This window comes from Thamnophis sirtalis, unplaced genomic scaffold (assembly GCF_051295495.1).
Source record: "Thamnophis sirtalis isolate CommonGarterSnake01/CBP01778 unplaced genomic scaffold, rThaSir2_p1.2 scaffold_11, whole genome shotgun sequence".
Lineage (NCBI taxonomy): Eukaryota > Metazoa > Chordata > Lepidosauria > Squamata > Natricidae > Thamnophis > Thamnophis sirtalis.
This window is the reverse complement of record NW_028261391.1, coordinates 13,931,665-13,953,036: the sequence shown is the minus strand read 5'-3', so window position 1 is coordinate 13,953,036 and position 21,372 is coordinate 13,931,665.

The window sequence follows — 21,372 nt, the reverse complement described above, 5'->3', positions numbered from 1 at the left end:
TACAGTCTTTAGCCCCAGGCCTGACGGGATAGCCAGATTTTGAGGGCTGTGCAAAAGGTCTGGAGGGTGGTGAGGGTGCGAATCTCCACGGGGAGATCGTTCCATGGGGTCGGAGCTGCCACCGAGAAGGCTCTCCTCTGTGTGGTTGCCAGTTGACATTGACCGGCAGATGGGACTCGGAGGAGGCCTAATCTATGGGATCTAATAGGTTGAGTGGAGGTGATTGGCAGTAGGCGGTCTCTCAAGTACCCAGATCCACTACCTAATCCTGATGTAGACATGAAAGCTGATTGGATGATTAAGAGCCAATCTCTCTCTCTCCCTCCCTCTCTCTCTCTCCCCCTCTCTCTCTCCCTCCCTCCCTCCCTCCCTCAACTCATCTTACAGGGCTATTATTTTAAAGGATAGGAGAATGAAGTATTCTGTGTGATTGCTACCTTATTTATTTGTAAAAATAAATAAAAAATAAAGGCACCCTATTAATTAACTTGTATCTCCCATTATTGGAAGATGTTATTGGAAGATGGGAAAAGAGACTCTACTATGCTTTGGGTTATACAGACCCATATCACATCTACAGTATCAAGGGCGCGAAACACTCATGCAGGAATATGAAATCTCCAGAACTGTAAAGCCTACAAACTTGAAATTTAGCATGTATGTTCCCCTTGGCTTCTAGGTGCTTGGTAACAAAGGATTTTTCGAAATGACCACCAGAGCATTAGTATCTTATATATTATTATTATTAACATACTCTGATGCTAAAGAGTTAGATGTTCTACTCCCCCTCCCAACCTGAAAACCTGGACATGGGTGAGGCCAATACATCTGGGCTACTGGCTGAGTGTTTGGGGAGGAACTGAGGGAGAGATGGGGATAAGATAGGTGGGGCTTCTGTGGGGCAAACCTGAGGGAGGGAAGGGGTAGGATAGGGGAGGCTTCTGTGGGGAGAGGCTGAGGGAGGGAAGGTGATAAGAGAGGTGGGGCTTATGTGAGGCAAATCTGTGGGAGAAAAGATGATAAGAAAAGTGAGGCTTCTGTGGGGCAAACCTGAGGGAAGGAAGGGGATATGATAGGTGGGGCTTCTGTGGGGCAAACCTGAGGAAGACAAGGTGATAAGAGAGGTGGGGTTTCTGTGGAGTAAACCTGGGGGAGGGAAGGGGATAGGATAGGTGGGGCTTCTTTGGGACAAACCTGAGGGAGAGAGGGTGATAAGAGAAGTGGGGCTTCTGTGGGGCAAACCTGAGGGAGAGAAGGGAATAGGATAGGTGGGGCTTCTGTGGGGCAAACCTGAGGGAGGGAAGGGGATAGGACAGGGGAGGCTTCTGTGGGGAGAGGCTGAGGGAGAGAAGGTGATAAGATAGGTTTGGCTTCTGTGAGGCAAACCTGAGGGAGGGAAAGTGATAAGAGAGGTGGGGTTTCTGTGGAGTAAACCTGGGGGAGGGAAGGGGATAGTATAGGTGAGGCTTCTGTGGGGAGACGCTGAGGGAGAGAAGGGGAGAGGAGAGGTCGATGGTAATTACTCATTAATTTTCAACCTGTAAGTGTTGATTTATCAACACATACAGCTTGAAAATAGTTTTGTAGCGGAGCACGGGTATTCAGCTAGTAACAAAATAAAAAAGAAGATAACAACATCTAAAAATAGTCGCATAGCTGAGTTTTAAGATATTGTTATCTTACTGTGATTTCAAAATCCATTTAATGAATAAAGAAAAGCTATGTGGGACATTTTTTGTAGAACTATTCCCAAGTGTAAGAGTTCAGCCAGAAGTTGAATATAGTTTAGAGAACTGGCAGCAAAGAACAAAAGACAGACATATGGTTCTTGATGTTGTTGCTGTTAAAATAATACTAACATACTGTCTTATGATTGAAAACAATAATATGGATGTTATTTCTACTCACTAATCTGACATTATTGGCTCACCAGTCTGTTTTTATGTGTAGACCATTGTTAACTGCAGAAATAAAAGAATTTACTTTACAGGAGGAATCTTTTGAATATATAACAGCCAAAATTCACGGCCTGAAAAAAGACATCAGTATGGCAGCAACTATCTCGTCTGTAAATTACAGCAAGACCAGACATGTTCTATATTCAGTGATTCCTCAACTAATTCTGATTTGCTGAAAAAAAATATGCCAGATGACATCTTCTCTCATTTAACACGTTTGAGATTGAAGTCAGGAAACTAAACAAACAAATGGAATTGGCTCTGCTTTATCATACAGAGTTCATATATTCCATTATCCGATATGGAAAATTATTCTAAATCTCCCAATCATCCCCTCCTTCCTTTGGCAGACAGCCATCTTTCTGCAAGCAGTGGGCAATTTAAATGTGTTGGTTGGTTTCTTATTAGATTTATTGTTTATTGTGTCGGTGCAGCTCACCATTTGAAATAATGGCTAACAACTTAATAGATACACTGCAAGGGCCAAAGGAGAGGCAGAAATAAAGGTGAGAATTATGGGCACATTCAAGCATCATGAGCATTGGCTGAAGAGCAGCCAAGTGCAAGCTCATCCAAGGGATTCAGTAAAGGGGTGTCTAAACTTTTCCCCCACTTCAGGTAGTCCTTGATTTATAACAGTTCATTTAGTGACTGTACAAAGTTACTGTTGTGGCCCACCAGCAGAGCTGGCGGCAGACCTGGACAGTGAGGAGGTTGAGGAGGAACATGGGCCAGTCCTGGAGTCTGTGGAAGGCTCTGATGAGGGCTCTGCATCAGAGGCAGAGATGGGGCCAGGGCCGTCTGACAGTTATCAGCTACCTTCGTAATTGGCGATGAGCAGGGCTGAAGAACAGCCGGAGTCTGTTCCTGATGTGCACATGCGCAGAGTTGTCGGGAGAAGGGGACAATTAAGGAACTGAGGTCAACTCGGGAGTAAAGACACACGAGGATGCTGAATGGCACCTCCCATAGGAAATAAATAGAAGCAAAAGAGGAATGGTGTTTGCAAGAGACACTTAGTTTGTTAATGTGACGATTTGCTTATCTGAGAGCCTCCTTGCCAAGTATTTCCTTGTACAGTGTTGTGCCTGGATGCTATCAACCTGGCAACTATCCAAGGACTGATAAGGTCTGTGTTTGCAATTCACCCTTGAAAGACTGTTTGCCGGAACTTTGCTGGATGTGAATGCTAGGAATTCACATTAGTCAAATAAAGAGGGGTTTTTTTTCGGGACAAGGAGCCTGTTTCATGATTTTGGTGAAGCCTAGGTCAGAACAGTTTCAAGGGCACTGAAAAAAATATGACATGATCATTTTTCACACTTACGTTCTTTACATTTGTAGCATCTTCATGGTCACATGATCAAAATTCAGGTGCTTGGCAAGTGATTTATGATGGTTGCAATGTCCTGGGATCACGTGATTACCTTTTGTGACCTTCTGACAAGCAAAGTCAATGGAGATGCTAGATTCACTTAACAATTATGTTACTAATTTAAAAACTGCAGTGATTTACTCAACCACTGTGGCAAGAAAATGGGACAAAGCTCACTTTACAAATGTTTCACTTAGCAACCAAAATTTTGAGCTCAATTGTGGTCGTAGGCCAAGGACTACCTGTAGTTATTCCTTACTATTCCTATACATTTCCTATTTCTTTACTATTTATGTTAGAGATATAAGGCATTTTGGATTTCAAAAGACACAAAGATGATTTGCAATGTAGCAGCTGCCTCTGAATCCTTAAGCCAAATTCAGTTTTTTTTTTCTCTTAGAAGTGGAATGCAGCTGCAGAGGACAGTGATATAAACCCAGGAGAACATATAGCTCTTTTAAGAAACTACTGGCAGTGGCACTCACCTGTGCCAAAGCACTTTTTTTTTGCTTTTGAATCCAAAGCAACACACAGCTCTAATCTTGCTGACCTAATGACATCGAAGTCTAGCCCTCGTGGTTGCTCTGGATAGCAACCAAAGATCTCATCTATATTGTTGCAGTGGATAGGAACACCGAATATGAAGATTTATAGACAGTCAATGGCATGTATTTTATGTAATGCCTCTCAAGATATAAATATCTCCCTTATGGAATTCTACAGAAGAGAATCAAAGTGGATCTTGTCACATTAACGCAACTTGCTGAGAGTTTGAAAAAAGTGTAATAAAGTTTATACACCATGACTCAGTAGTAGCTTAAGAGGGGAAGCAGGTGTTTTTCCGGAAAACAAAGCAGTGAAATAAACGCAAGTCCCCAAAGGTTCTTTTTCAAGAGGCAAGTGGACGTTCTGGTTTTTCTGTGAAAACGTTTCACTTCTCATCCAAGAAGCTTCTGAGAGTTTTCAGAAATGAGGGTTCAAGCCTCATTTATCAGATTGCTGTTTTGGAAATGGATCTTCTTTCTGTCTGTAAGGGCCATCCTCCAAACTCTTTCCCCCTATTTTCTCTGCATGTACATTAATTTATACTAAAAAGTTATGATAATACTATATAAGATTCCTTAGATCAGAACAGGTACAGATCCAGACAAATATATTTTGGAATTCATTGTTGGAATGTATTTTTATGCAACAACTACAATAGTAATTGGCCAGTAGATGGCAATGTTTAGAAGTTTGGATCTATGGTATATACTCTATGTTCTTTTGTTCTGAGTAGAGTTTCCTGTTTCCTGTAAGTTATATAGTTGAGCAGTAAAGTACATGGTGACTGTACTGTTTGTATGCTCTGTAGTGCTTTATATAAATAGAATTTCTAACTATATTTCCAAAAATGTACAATTCAAATATTTATTGACTGACTTATATTTTTTCCATATTTCAAACCTACAATATTTAGTAATATTTTATGAACATGCACACACACACTAAAAACCTACTCGCCTTTCCATAAGTATTTATAATATTTAAACCGCTGCCCAGATCAGACAATGAGGCTTTTGTGATGCATAATGAAAAAGAAAGTCAAAACTTGCAGAAGCCAACCAAAATAAATCATGTCATTAGTACCAAGCATCAATCAATGGGGGAAATGGCTGAAATCATCACAACCCCTTCCGCCCTGTTGCAATATGTAGGATGAGCTGATATCTTTGCAAACTTTCAGTCACATTAGGTAGATCAGGCCACAAAAATCAACCCATGGCGAACCTATGTGCCAGAGGTGACATGCAGAGACCTCTCTGTGGGCACGTGTGTCATCATCCCAGCACAGACGAAATGCTGCCGGATGCACACCGAAACAATCAATGGGCAGAACAGGGCTCTGATTGGTGGGTGCAGTTTAGTTTCGCCTCTCTCATTTAAGTTGATAGGCAGCCAGGGGCCTGTTTGCAAATGGCCCCCACTCCTTTCCTCTGTTTACTCTCTCTGGCCATTTGCTTTTTCCACCCCTGATTCCCTCCAGTAGTTGTCATTTGCTTGCCTTCTTTCAAAAATTACACAGATAGACAAGCAAAAAACCTGTGGGTTGATGAGGCCTAATTGCAAAGAATGGGGGTGGTGGTGTAAAAGTAAACTAGAGCCACGATGGCACACGTGCCAGAGCTGGCATGCAGAGCGCTCTCTGTGGGCACGCGTGCCGGCCACCTGATCTTAGAGCACACAGGAGCTCCGGAAACCCCAAGACCAGCTGGCCTGTGTTGCATGCCCTGATCTTTGGTTTTCGGCCCACTGGCGCATGCACATTCTGGCTTGGGCACTCGGTGCCGAAAAGGTTTGCCATCACTGCTATAGAAAGACTAAACTTATATTTTATTATGACAGTCACAGTAACAAAATCTTATGAGCCTCATTGTAGTGTATGTTTCTTACATCCCAGTAAATCAGGGAGGTCTTTACACGAGCCTCTCCAGGTTATTACCTTCCTTCCCAGGACTTAAAGAATATTTTTAACTTACTTTATCTGGATGAATATCTTGCCTATTTCTGGCAATGTCACCTCCCTTGTTCTACAAGAACAGGTGGCTGTCCCTCACATAACCTTGTTCTATGCCATGTGGAGTTTTGTAGGTAATAGGCAGCACCTTCACTTACACCTTGAAAATGACTGTAAATCCATGCATCTTAAAGCAAGGAAGGAAACATTCATAAGAACCTGTGATTTTGCATTCTGGGCTAATTGTTGCCCTTCAAGGACACTCTACACAAGACACATTTCCCTAGCACAATTGGGAGGTGACTAAGACGCAAAAAAGCACGAGCAAGGCCTCACTATCTACTAATTATTGATATGCTACTTAAATTTCAAAAAGAGATGAAATGTTTCAGTGCAATATACCAAGCCTTAATTAGAAGCCTCTGATAAAATTTTAAACATCTTCACCTCCTTGTTTTATTAAAGTTTGAGTTGGTAAGATGAACTATGCTGCAAAAGCCTCACTACCTTTCGCTAACTTTCTTGCTTAGTAGACTCGTGACCTTTGCAGATTGGAACCACTCCTCATCTTGATGTTTGTCTTCATGCTATCCAAGGGAATTTGTCTAAAAATATTCCCTTCATTGGAAAAAACATCCTCTAATGATTATGTTATTCTAATGAAGTGATTAGGTCTTCTTATCCCTGCTGTGGATGCTATTAAACCAAGTACAAATGTTTAGCCTGCTGGGGCTACTCTCTAGGCGAAACTCAAATGACCCTCTTGTGAGTCTAACTATTATTTGACTTTCTTTGCCCTTGGTAATTTCTCAGCTATTTGGAAAAGTATGCCTGCACTGCACAAGATCCACTAGAACAAACATAGCTCAATAGAAAAGAATATTTGTAGCTCAGAGTTGAACTGTGAATCCTTGGTGCTCACTCGTTTTCATGCAGACATTTCGTTACCCACCAGGTAACATCACCAGTGGAGTTTCTTTGTTTATATATAAGTAGTTTGCTGCTTGTTGGTTTTTGGTTACTGAGTAGGTAGATTCCTTGATTTGATTATAGTTTACTGCTTAGAGTTAATTTCTAGTTATCAGGTTGATTTCTGGAAGATGTTTTGATATTTTACCTTTTTGATTGTCTCATTTGAATGGTGTGTAGACGTTGTTTATCTGCATGTGTCTGTTGATGGCTGAGTTGTCTGTGCACTAGGCTTCCAAGAATTGTCTAGTGTTTTAGACTTTTAGACGTTGGTGTAGAATGCTCACCAGCTCCCAGTTGAAACTATGGAGAACTTTGACTATGTATTGTGCAATCAATTTTCATCATGTATTCTGACTGCTAGTTGGTGTTCATGGATGTACTCTGATTGTCTTCTCCCTGTTTGTGCCAAATAGTGACTCTTGGGCACCTTAAACTATAGATTGTACTCACAAAAAAGCACTCACTTCTTTTCTAAAGCTACTGGGTTTTGCAGGGCAGGTCATTTATGAGAGAGAGAAACCATACCCCCTTATAGTGCTAATGATGTTATCTAGTTGGGTAATGAAACATCTGCAAGAAAACAACCAAGCCTAGAGAGCATCAAACACCACACATATATAGTTTACCTACTTGGGGTACAAGGGTTATATTGTTTTTCTAATTGCTAAGTGATGCATATGTAAGAATATGTGCTAAGTACCGAATGGGCCACAAGAAACAACTGGTGAGATATTTGATAGCTCACAAGTGTGCAGGCCTATTCTGCAAGCTGCATTTTATTCCCTCTCTTAGTAGGACATTCATTGCAGATTATTTTTGAATGTATTTTGTGGAATGAGTCATTCCCTCAAAAGTTCATTGACATAATTTAGAAGTCTCTAATTGTGAATAGAGAGGATGATATAGAAGAAATTAAGTAATAGGTTTCCAAAATGTTACTGAGACTCTGAAAAGAAAATTGTTCAAAATTAGTTCAAAAATAACTAATCAAAAGTTCAAAAATAATGTGTGTGTGTGTGTGTGTGTGTATCAGAGGTGGATTGCTGCCAGTTCAGTTCAGATTGGCCAAACCAGTAGTAGCAGTGGTGGGAGGCTCTGCCCACATGCCTGGATGCTTTTGCACATGTGCAGAAGCATCACATCCGGGAGCACGCCCGGGAGCATGCCCGAAGCAGTAGTGAAAAAGTAGCACCTCTGGTATGTGTGTGTGTGTGTGTGTGTGTCTGTCTGTCTGTCTGTCTTCTTGAAAATTATGTCTTTGTTTTTACAGATAAATGCCCAGTACATATAAAAATAATAAAAAAGATTTTGCTGCTACAAAAATCTTTAGAAGAAGCAAGATAAAATACTTTCTCTACAAAAACTGTAAATCAAATTACAGGCTACGATGATAATCTTTAAATTGACAAACTACTTGTAGGTTGTGGAAGACAGAGGGGGAAAAAAAAACTTCTCATTTGAAAAATTGGCAACTTTCTCTGTTCTCTCACCAGTAAATGGATACTGGAGAAAAGAGTTATTTTGTCATGTTATGAGACTGATTAGCTGATCTCTTTTATAGTTTCCTTTGAGGAATTCTTGGTAACTAAGAGGTAAATTACAGTAAATTGAAAGGAGCTTACTCTCAGGTAACTGCATCTAGAACTGTAGCTATGGTTACTCAGAAGATTTCAACAAAATTCTTTGTACTTATTCCACTATCACACTGCACTCACTGGGGCTTAAGTCTGGTAAATTTAGAATTTCAGTCTTCAAAAGTGGTTATTTGTGAGAGTAGACATGCATACCATAGTGTAGTGTTTAAGGGCTCCTTAATCATGGAAACACTTTAGATAACTTTGGGTCAGTTACTCACTGCCAGTCTGACCTATTTCATAGGATTATTATTTTTTTTTAGATTTTTTTATTTTAATTTTATCAATTTCATATATACATTCACAATTATATGATCTCATAACTGTTATTAATAATATGTATTTATAACAATTATTCCCTACTGTTGACAATATACTTGAAGATTGCTTTTTTAACATCCCATAGATCCATCTTATCTTACAACGGTCCTACTTCTTCTTCCCTCCCTCCCTCTTTCCTTCCCTCGTTTCTTCTCTCCTACTCCCCTTCCTTCCCTCCCTCCTTCCCCTTCCCTCCTTCTCTCCTTCCCTCCTTCCTTCCCTCCTTCCTTCCCTCCTTTCTTTTCTCCTTCTCTCCTTCCTTTCCCCCTTCCTTTCCTCCTTCCTTCCCCCCTTCCTTCTCGCCTACATTCCCTCCTTCCTTCCCTCCTTCCTTCTCTCCTTCCTTCCCTCCTTCCTTCCCTCCTTTCTTCTCTCCTTCCCTCCTTCCTTCCCTCCTTGCTTCCCTCCCTCCTTCCCTCCCTCCTTCCTACCCCCTTTCTTCTCTTTCTTCTCTCCTTCATAGGATTATTATGAGGTTATGAGAAAGAAACATTCCTGTATAAACTGTGGTATTATACATCTGAAATGAAACAAATAAATAAAATACGGAAAGGTTAAATACTTCCTTCTGTAGCATTTCTCCAGAAAATAAACAGATATCTTTCCTTTTGACTTCACCTCTTTTTAAGCCAACGGTTTCCTTGCTTTGTTTAAAAGATATCTACCTGCAAATATTGGAATAGTAAAAGCTACCGAACAATGTTACGCTAGATAAAGAATGTTTCAGCTCGGAATAAGGCAGCTTAATGGGATTTTTTTTCTTGTTTTTTTAAGGGACTGGCCCTTTCTTGGCTGTGCATGAAATGGCAGGTGTAGTTCAGCTGAGAGACAGGAGCATGGCCACATCAAATCTGTAATATTGTGTTGGGTCTGAATTTTGGCCAAGAAAAACTCTGGATAGGCATAACAACACAAAAAGATGCTAAGACCCTAGAAAGTGTGTGGAGAAGATGATTACAGTACTGGAGGTTAAATCATACAATGAATGGTTGAGGGAGCCAAGTATGTCGCCCTGAGTCTCTTTTGAGAGTGGGCGGCATACAAAATTTAATAAATAATTTAATAAATAAATGTCTAGCTTATTTGAAGACAGGATTGTGGGGGGGATAACAATAGCAGTCTTACAGTACTACTGAGTTGCTGACAAAGAGAAAAGGGTGTCAACCTATTCTTGTGGGCAGGACAAGAAGTAACAGTGGAAGATCATTAAACAGAGATCCAACCTACAAGTAAGGAGACATTTCCTGGAAGTGAGAACAATTAATCAGTGGAGCAACGTGGTTCCAGAAATTGTGGGTGCTCCATCACTGGAAGCCATCAAGACAAAATTAGGCAACCATAGGATGGATAAGGTCTCCTGCCTTGGGCAGCGGTTGGACGAGAAAACCTCTGAGGTCCCTTCTGTGTTTCTATGTCCTGGGTTCTATAACGTTCTATGTTCAAATACTTCTAATATGAACTGTCCTCCTCAAAATGAGTTGCCTTTTATTGAGGATTTCTACCCATTACATATAGGGATATGGTGGCTCAGTAGCTAAGATGCTGAATTTAAAGATCAGAAAGTCAGCAGTTTGGCAGGTTGATCCCTAGTGCCACGTAATGGAATGAGCTCCCGTTACTTGTCCTATCTTCTGCCAACCTAGCAGTTCGAAAGAATGTAAAAAATGCAAGTAGAAAAATAGGGACCACTTTGGTGGGAAGGTAACAGTGTTCTGTGCGCCTTTTGCATTTAGTTATGCTGGCCACATGACCATGGAGATGTCTTCGGACAGTGCTGGCTCTTCAGCTTTGAAATGGAGATGAGCACTGTCCCTAGAGTCAGGAACAACGAGCATATATATGAGTGGGGAACCTTTACCCATTACATATATAAATCAAGTCACACAATGATCTTTTCACTATACAAATAAGTCCTATAGGGATGAATAAATTCATAAGTATCACCTGCAGTTTAATGCATTGGTAGAACAAAAGGAACAAACCTTAATCAGCCATACTTTTTGCTGTATCCCTGGAAATAGAAACGAATCCTGCTACAAGTATTGTGAATTGAGGATATGGGAAATTACTAAATGACCTTCATTAACCAACCAATATCAGATTTGGAGATGAGATGAATTCCCAATGGGATGTTATGAGAGCCTCCTTCTCCTCTGTTTTTCTCCGATTGTTTCCACATTTCATTTGCACCATCTGGAAACACAGCATGTCTCCTGTTGCCAATCCCAATGCTGTAAAAGGAAGAGGGAGAAGGGTATATTTTAAAGCAAATCTACCTTCTCCCAGCTCACTGTAGGAACCATCAGCTGGGAAGCAATTTATTATCTTGATGGTTCCTACAGTATGTTTTCTGCCAAGGCCAACACAAAAGAAATCAAGTGGGATTCAGACATCACCGTCCTCATCCAAATAGCAATCACAGAAGTGTGTTTGAAATTATAAGACTTTAATAAGAGCTCAATTGCTTTAGACTGCATCAGGATCACCGAGTCAGGCTAGAAACTCTTTGGGGAACAGAAACCCTCAACAGATTAAATTGACTAAACTGCCTTTTAATTTTGGCCGGTGAAGAGAGTGAAATTGGGAAAGGGCAACGAAGAAATGGAGAAAATTGAGACTTGACATGAACAGATGCAAGCCTAATAAAGTTGACAAAATCGGAGTCCCTTCCACCAGTTTGGCCTCTTCTTTTTGCAAGAAATGATTACGCATGCCATCAAGAGCAAGATGTAAATGCCAATATTTGTTGCTGAATGCATGCAAAGCATCTCTGGCTGGGGTTTAAAGAGAGTGACTTGAACCAGTCAATGCGCCCTAAGGAATCTGTTAATGCTGATGCTGAAGTTCAGTCCTTGTAAATTACCCTGTAGAAAAAAAAGACAAAACAAAAGACAAAGACCAAGGTGAAGATGCCCAGTGGCCTAGAACAAAATTCACACATGAGATGAGAGGTGGAAAGACCTCTATTTGGGTCATAGTCTAGAACAGGGATGTCAAACTCCAAGCAGGGTAGTTAGATCTGCTCTGTGGAGCTTCCCCGGAAAAAGCAAAGGACCAGCTCGTGGTGCCTCCGCCAGCAAAAACAGACCTCATGAGGGCCACGTGCATCCCTCCAGAGCTCTGTTTTCGCTAGAAGAGGTTTGCAGGAGGCTGTCGCAGCCAAAAATGGAGCTTGGGATCCTGTTTTCACTAGCAGAATGCTCAGGCCACCACAGGTGTCCCCGACACGAGTGATGTTGAGCTGGCCACACCCACCCTGGCCACGCCCCCTCCCCCCAAGGTCAAACACAACCCTGATGCAGCCCTTAATGAAATTGAGACCCTGGTCTAGAATATGTGTCCTTCTTCAGAGGTGCAATACAGTCCTCAACTTACAACAGTTCATTTAGTGACCGTTCAAAGTTACAACGGCACCCAAAAAAGTGGCTTAGGACCATTTTTCACACTTGCGACTGTCACAGCATCCGCGTGGTCACGTAATCAAAATTTAGACACATGGCAACTGACTCACATTTATGATGGTTGCATGTTCCAGGGTCATGTGATTCCCTTTTTGTACCCTTCTGACAAGCAAAGTCAATATGGAAGCCAGGTTCACTTAACAGCCGTGTTATCAAATTAACAGTGTCAGGCCTGCAGCTGGTTCTTTTTAGGATCTTTGGCCTGCCACACTCTCTCTCTTTCTTTACTATGCTCTTTGATTAGTGTAGTAATTGGGAGGGGGAATAGTAAGGAGTAGAATTATAGAATGTGTTGTTGTCAAAAGAAAACATTCCTTTCTAGAAGCCCAAGGTCATTCTTTGTCTCTGCACCTTTGCACCTAATGGAACTAGATGGGTGGAAATGCCAGCGTGGCAGAGGAAGATTGGACCATGTGATGGACTTGTGGGTGTAGAGCAAGATATTGAACTTTCAACTGGGTGGGAAACCCAGGAAGTTTTCAGATTCGGGTTTCCCACAGATGTACCAACATGTCTCTCTTATTAAATTGGAACGTTGAGGAAATCTCTGCCTTAGACTCTGATTTAGTTCTGGATGATATTTGGAACGCTGAAAAACAGCTTCAAAGATTCACTTAGGAAATGTGGCAAGAAAGATTGTAAAATGGAGCAAAATTCACTTAACAAATGTATGATAAATGTTGGGGCCCATTGTGGTCGCAAGTCAAGGATTCTCTGTAATATGTCACCTTTCCCCTTAATGGTGTTGTCAGGTAAATTAAATTTTTAATTTCCATCAGTTCAAATTAATATGATCATATAGGTCTGGAAGATAATGGGAAGAAGCCTAATGATCCAAAATTAGGCTGGGGAAAAAAGACATAACAAATCTGAGTTTGTTTACCCTTCTTGCTGATGATGGACATGCCCGGTGAATATATCCACACATCATGAAATCTTACTTGTTAAACAACATATTGTTTTCTTTCCATATATTGGAAAGGTAGTTGGTATATCATATCTTCTATTTGTTTAGAAAGAAAAGCAACTTGGGAACTGAGAAACCCATGAGTGTTTTTCTCACAACATATGGCATTGATTTTTAAAAATATTTAAAAATATTTAAAATGATATTTTAAAATATTATTCCAAAATGAAGATTTGCCTCTCTCCCATACACAGCACAGCTAAGCTAGTTTAGTAATGTTAATTTTGTAAAATTACAAATGCCCAATGGAAGTAATAGGTGTCCTGGGTGTGTCTTTACTTTCTGTTAAATAAATTTTTTGTCACTTTGTCATTTTCCTCATGGCCTGCATATCTCATCCTGGAAAGTCCCCAGTGAAAAGAGTTCTCTTTATCATATCATCAAGATTTAAATATGGAAGGTCCAAATGCTTCATATTGCCAATGAATTCAAAAGGATGCTTATGTTAATCTCTCTTTTGGTTGACACTTAACGAAATAAGGGTCAAACTGAATGAGATTTGAAAGAACACAGAACCAAGGGTGGGATTCAGCCAGTTTGGACCAGTTCATGTGAACTGGATGCTAATTTTACATCTGATTCACCGAACCAGTAGTTGAAAGGACTGTCTGGCCCCGCCCACCCCTCCTCTCCCAGAAGTCTCCACAAGGCCCATTTTGTATGCCTGGTAAGTGCAGGGCCCACAAAGAGGCTTGGGGAGGCTGAAAAACAGGCCTCCTGGAAGTTCCGGAAATGGGTCCATTTCCAGCCTCCAGAGCAGGGGTGGTTCCTGCCAGTTCTAACCTCTTCCATAGAAGAGGTTCCACAAATCTACAGTGCCGTTTAAAAGCGGTTCCAGCTCCCTCCCTCAAGATGAAGAGGGAGAGGAGAAATTCTGGGAGTTGAAGTCCACAAGTCTTAAAGCTGTCAAGTTTGAATGTCCTTGGATTATTTTTTTCTAAAGGGTTAGGGGTGCAAGGGTCTTGTAACTTGACAGCTTTAAGACTTGCACACTTCAATGCCAGAGTTCCTGAGCCAACATTTTGGTTGCTAAGCAAGAGCGTTGCTAAATGTGTTTCACCACATTTTACAAGTTAGTCACACCCACTCAGTCACATGACTGCCAAGCCACTCCCACCCGGTCACATGGCTGGCAAGCCAGTCCCACCCAGTCACAGGGCCAGCAAGCAACTCCCACAAAGCAGGCCACACCTACAGAAGAGGTTTTAAAAAAAATTGAAACCCACCACTGCTCCAGAGGATCTCCGGAGCCTGAGGGAGGCTGTTTTCATCCTCCAGGAGGCTCAAGGAAAGCCTCCAGAGCCTGGGGAAGGCTTATTCCATGCCATTTCACACACCAGAACAAAAGAATTGTGTTGCAGGTAAAATGGACATGCCTTTTTGGCTTTCGTGTCTCACAGAGGATATACCAAAATATTGTAGAATATTACTTTGAGTGAGCATCTTTTACCTACTTCATTGGAGTTCTCTGAATGAGTGGTGCAGTGGCTTGGAGGTGGAGCTCTTGTCTCATAATCAGGAGACTGTGAATTCAATCCTAGGTAGAAGGAGATATTTTTCTTTCTGGGCGCAATGAACTAAATATCAGTTGCGAACTCTGCATTGGCGACAGAAAAGGCATCCAGCAAGTAAATACTCAGCTCCATTCAGTTGCCCCAACTCCACCCCAATGCAAGGGATTATGGGATCATTAAAAAACACAAAAATTGAGTTTTCTGAATGGTAAGGAAATCCAGCTTCTCACCTCAGGATGTATCTCTTCTGAGGAAGGTTGCAAAATATATATTGATGTTTGACAGTATTTATATTTATTTTCTTTGTAGACTCTCCTTCATGGAAATAATCAGACAAATGGTTATCAAACATCTTCTTAAAAACTTCCCCTGTTGGAGCATTCACAACTTCTGGAGGCAACTTGTTCCACTGATTAATTTTTCTAACTGTCAGGAAATTTCTCCTTAGTTCTAGGTTGGTTCTCTCCTTGATTAGTTTCCACCCATTGCTTCTTTTCTTACCTTCAGGTGCTTTGGAGAATAGCTTGACTCCCTCTTCTTTGTGGCAGCCCCTGAGATATTGGAACACTGCTATCATGTCTCCCCTAGTCCTTCTTTTCATTAAACTCGACATACCCAGGTCCTGCAACCGTTCTTCATATGTTTTGGCCTCCAGTCCCCTAATCATCTTTGTTGCTCTTCTCTGCGCTCTTTCTAGAGTTTCTAATCTTTTAAATATCAAAGCAAGATCTGGATTAATTATTTTTCTACTTTCCATACTTTTAGAACTTAATATTTATTACAGAAAGATCCCCTTAAACTTTGTGGGAACAATGAAAGGACAATAATTTAGATAGGCAGATTAAAATGTCAACGAAGAAATCATTTGATTTTTTTTTCCCTTTCAGAAACATCAGCACCACCTCATTGATTTTAGTAATCTGAAAAGAATCACAAAAATAAGGCAGCATATTGAGAGATTTTACTTTATATAAAAAATTTATCACACTAAAATCCAGATTATTTCTTGTGGCTTATTTTTAAGTTGCTGTTGGAGTATGATTCAGGAAGTCAGCTATCAAACACTTTACAATTAAATAGATGAATTCAAATATATATTGACATGCAACAGTGGGAAAATCAGTGAACGATAAAGATAAAATTTACACTTACAGGTAATTATATTTAGAGAAAATTGGCATTTGACTGATGGCATATTGCTCCAACATTGATTACAAAAACAGATAATTTATTGCCTCGAAATTGTTGGAAATGTAGCAATCAATTAAGATCAGTTTTTGATATTAGTGGCAAGCTCAGCAATATTGGAAATCAATTTATAAAAGACTGGAACCTATTGTAAAAGTGGATTTCTCTTTCAGAGTGTTATTTTCTTATTAAATGTTACTAAACCTTATATATCTATGATGATTACAGTACTGGCATAGTATTAGTAACAGCTGCTAGGCTTTTTATCTTTTCTTCTTGGAAATTATGAATAATTTCTTCTCAATAAGAATGACAAATCATGAAATATGCATCCGTGATAAAACCACCTGATAAAAATAATCTCATAAAGAAAAGACAATTTTTGAATGACAGTTTTACCAGGTTTCTATTATAAACAAAGTTTCATTTTTTTCCTAATTTAAGATTACAGTATAATATTGTTTTTTAAAATAATCTGCAAATTTTACAAAACTTTCTAGACTAGACAGAAATTACTGCAATTCTTTTATCTCCGATTATAGAATATTTGATGTTATAACTTATTTTTTAATATAATTATAACAACCTAACTTATTGACTTTCCTTAAACTTCAACCGATACGATGCCCTAATATGCAGGTTTCAATCATTGCTATTCTGAAAATTTTCAGTGAAGTTTATTTATTTGGTATTTATTCATTTAGATTTTTATCCTCTCTTTACTGCTTTTATAAATAATTCAAGGCAGTGAACATATCTAATATTACTTCTTCCTCTATCTTCCCTATAATAGCTTTGTGATGTAGATTGGATTGAAAGAGAGTGACTAGTCCAACGTTTCTGGTTTCAGAAGTTATCTACACCACTAGAACAAACTGGCTTTTTGATGCTAGGGTCAGCATTCCAAATAGCATCCAAAAGTAAATCAGAGTCCAAGGCAAATTATTCCTTAAAGTTCCAATTTATTAAGAGAGCCACGTTGGCACATCTTGGAAAACCCGAAACTGAAAGCTTCCCGGTTTTCCGCACCTACCGTATTTTTTGGAGTATAAGACACACTGGAGTATAAGATGCACCAAGGTTTTGAAGAGGCAAAAAAGTAGGTAGGTAGATAGAGGGATAGAGAGGGAGATAAATACAGAGAAATAAAGTAGGTAGGTAGAGAGATAGAGAGAGAGAAATAGAAAGAGATAGAGAGAGAAATACAGTAGATAGGTCAGAAGAGATAGTAGGTAGGTAGGTAGGTAGGTAGATAAAGGAATACAAACAGAGAGAGAAATACAGTAGATAGGTAGAGAGATCCCATTTTTGTCAAAAAATTGTATGCATAGCCTTATATAGGCTTATAGAGTGCTGCTGGGGACGGGGGTGGGGGGCAAACGGCCCATTTTTTGTTCATTTCTGCCCTCCCCAGCCCCCAGTAGCTCTCCGAAAGCCTCCATAAGGGTATGCACGGCCATATTGTTGAAGGGACGGGGCTTTGGGAGGCAAAAAATGCTGTATTCGATGTATAAAACACACCCAAATTTTCAGCCTCTTTTTTGAGGAAAAAAGTTGCATCTTATACTCTGAAAAATATGGTAGTCAAAAGTTCAAGTTCTTGCCCCCACACCCACAAGCCCATCACATGGTCCAATCTCCCACTGCCATGCTGGCAGTTCCACCCATCCAATTCTGGTCAGGTGCAGAGGTGCAGAAACAAAGGATGACCTTGGCTTTCTAGAAATAATTTTCTTATGGCTACGTAGTATGTAACTCCTTACAATCCTCTCTCCCATTTTCCCACAATAGAGAATGCATAGTAGAATAATAGAAAGTGTGGCAGGCCAAAGATCTAAAAGAAAAGATGGCTGCAGGCCTGACACAGTGGTGGGTTCCGGATCCTGTTCCAACCAGTACGGTTGGAACGGGCCCGTCGTCATCCAGATAGACATGCACAGAGTGCGCGCACACGTCTTACTGTCCAGCGACACCTCCGTGAGCCTCTGGGATGTTCCAGCTGCTCAGCGGAGCATTGCACAGGTGCTGTACGTGCCGTGAGAGTGCACAGAAGTGGCAAAAACTTTAAAGACAGGTAAGGAGTGCGGGTGGGCAGGTGGACCCTCCGGAGCACCATACCAGAATGGTACCCGGTGCTCCGGGCAGGCTCCGGTATGCCCGTACCAGGGCGTACCGCCTGCAACCCACCACTGGCCTGACAGCTAGTAAATTCCTTCCAATCATTTTAAACTCCCCCCCCCCCTTCACCCATTTTAAAATTTGTTCTTTCATCTTTCCTTTAATTGCATCTGGAGAATTAATAAATAGTAAATAATGTTCTTAAAACATAATGTACAATTAGCTGAGTTTTCTGCTCCCCCGACAATCTTTCAATTCATATTTTTGTATTTTCATTATTTATTTTCATTATTGTATTGCTTTACTATTGTTATATTTACATTGTTATAATTTCCACCAACCCCTCCCCCCCATTTTTACTGTTGTAAGCTGCACAGAGAAGCCCTAAAGCAAGATAGACAGCAAATAAATTTAACAAATAAATAATCATGTTTTCAAAAAATGTAAAATGGACTCAGGATTCCAAAAGGTTACTTTAAGCACTCCAACACAAAGTCATAATGCTATATGTTTGCAATGTATATGTTTAGCCATTGGGGTTTGCAAAATGTGTTTTAGGACTTGGTGTTATGAGTCAATTAGATTTGCTCAACCAGCCATAGCCAACTCAAGCCATGGTTTATAATGTATGATTCCAGCCATTCAATTCATACACTTCTTCAGAGGCATTCTAATCTAGTAAATGATAATTCTGAGATACTCTCTACAATATCAGTGATATAAGATAAAGATAAAGGTTCCCCTTTCACATAAGTGCTAGTCATTCCCGATTCTAGGGGGCAGTGCTCATCTCTGTTTCAAAGCTGAAGAGCCAGTGCTGTCCAAAGATGTCTCCGTGGTCATGTGGCCGGCATGACTAAACACAGAAGACACACAGAATGCTGTTCTTCCAACCAAAGGTGGTCCCTATTTTTTCTAGTTGTATTTTTATGTGCTTTTGAACTGCTAGGTTGGCAGAAGCTGGGACAAGTAACGGGAGCTCACTCCGTTACGGGGTGCTAGGGATTCGAACCACCGAACTGCCAAACTTTCTGATCAACAAGCTCATTATCTTAGCCACTGAGCCACCATGTCCCTTATCAGTGATATATTCCCAGCTAAATTTACCCAGGGATATTATACTGCTATATTTTCTTATTATCTCCTAAACACAAACAGGCATTATGCTTCACACTGAGCAACAATTCGTTATAAACCCTTTGTTAAATAAGCCAGAATTCATGGTTTCCAATAAGCCATAAACTATTGTTTATGAACTACACTGACTAAAGTCTTAGATGATGAGTTAGAAGTACAAAGCACAGCATATGAGCTCTGTGACAGAATTGGAAGGGATTTTGAGACCTAATTTACTTCAAATCATTTTTTTATTGAAAGCAAATATTTTCTTGACAACAGGTCACACAAAAATCAATAATTCATCTTTTTATTAGGCTGTAGGAACAATACATTTTGCAAGTTGTAGACAAGGATAATTTTAGTGTAATTTGCTAACTCCATCGGTAAAGTATGTGTATATTTGTCGGTGTGCTTGAATGGGAGCAAGGAGGCATCACTAGATATTCAAGCAACTGGAACCTTATCCTAAGGTTTAAATTCTAATGCACCAGATATGTGGAACTAGGCAAGTCAAGGAGAGTGGCATTCAACTCTAGCCAGACCGAAATGAACGGAGATTAAATGCTGCACTTTCTGTGATTAAGTTTACACAGCCCACATGGCCTAAGCTCTTGAAGATTTGCCGCATTTTAATTCTACAGATATTCTTTAATTCCTTCTGTTCCTGCACATGGCTCATTTTGCAATTTGCAATAATGCTACCAAAAGCACATTCTTCTATTAAAGGACATATACCGTCTTTTTAGCATTAACTGCTCCATGTGTACTGATTGTCCTTCAAGTTTCATCGTGTCTCCAGTCGTGATTCTCTCCTTCACTCATGGGATCATTTCAAATTAGAAATATCCATTTGATTGTCTTTTTGTATATCAGTGCAACCCAAACTGGATCCTTACCATCAGTGAAACAATAGTATTGAGCAATGGTTTTTCGAGTTTAGAGTTCAAGTAAATTAGGGAGTGGGGATGACACAGGTGTGTTCACATCTCTTTACTAGAGAAGATTGTATGCCTCTTATTATTTACTAGTAGCTGGATACCTGTGCTTCACGATGAAATTATGTGATCGGTCTGTGCAGGAGAAATTGGTTTAGTGGTGGTCCGTGGTTGAAGCACATAAGTGAATATCTCTCCTGCTGCCTTGAGTCAGGAAGCAGTTCCATAGGTGGAAGGCGGATACATTTTTGTGAGGTACCGACATTTAGTACTGTAAGGAGCCCCGAACCACTCCTGAGTGAAAGAGCATCTGCCACTTTGAACTGAGGTAACGGAATGTGAGGCAACTGGCAGTTGGAACAGAGTTCTTTTCAGGTGGGGAGGGGGAGTAGAACTCCTTAGCATCAGAGCATGTTAATTACTATATAAGAAATACTAATGATCTGATGGTAATTTCGAAAAATCCTTTCTTAGCGACACCTAGAAGCCAAGAGGAACATATATGTCAAATTTCAAGTTTGTAGGCTTTACGGTCCTGGAGATTTCGTGATGAGTGAGTGGTACTTCTCCTTTATATATATTATTTATTTAACTGGATTGCAGAATATATGATGCATTCTGATGCATTCCAACAGAAAAAATAGAAAATGGATTTAAATCGCCAGGATAATTATCAGCAACCTACAAGTGATGAAGACATAGAGAATCTTTGTTTTGCTGCTCAATTAAACAAACAAAAAAAAAACTAGTTTTTTTCACTTGGGCAAATTATTGTCAAGAATTCTTGGTTCCTTGAGTATCTTATTCACTTTGCTGGTTTTTTATACAGTACATTATTTACGTAATTATTTGGAGCCCCTTTTCCAAGAAACTAATTTGTAACATTCATAAACTCATTTTAAGGCAGCTTCAGAATAAATCTGTGTGATAAATTTCCCAAAATTTAAGCAATGGCTCATTGGGAATTAGAATTTCGGTCTTTCAGATTTAAATCCAAAAGTACATATTGGGAGAGTTGCTTTCTCTCATCTAGGAATTATTTTCTTTTGGAGACATCTCATACCAGAAATGATTCAATGATTCCTCATCATTCTAATTTCCTTCTTTGACGTTATTGGTAACATATGTACTCTTATTTCTTTCCCCCCCAAATCTATGGCTTAATTTGGTTAGTTGCTTCAATATATCGCTACCCAGCCAAAAACCTTAGAAAGATGGGATGAACATCTGTTTCTAAAATTTAGCCATATGTAACCATGATTTATTTGCAGTTAATATGTCAACACTTGGTATTTATGAGTGTGTATTCCAGC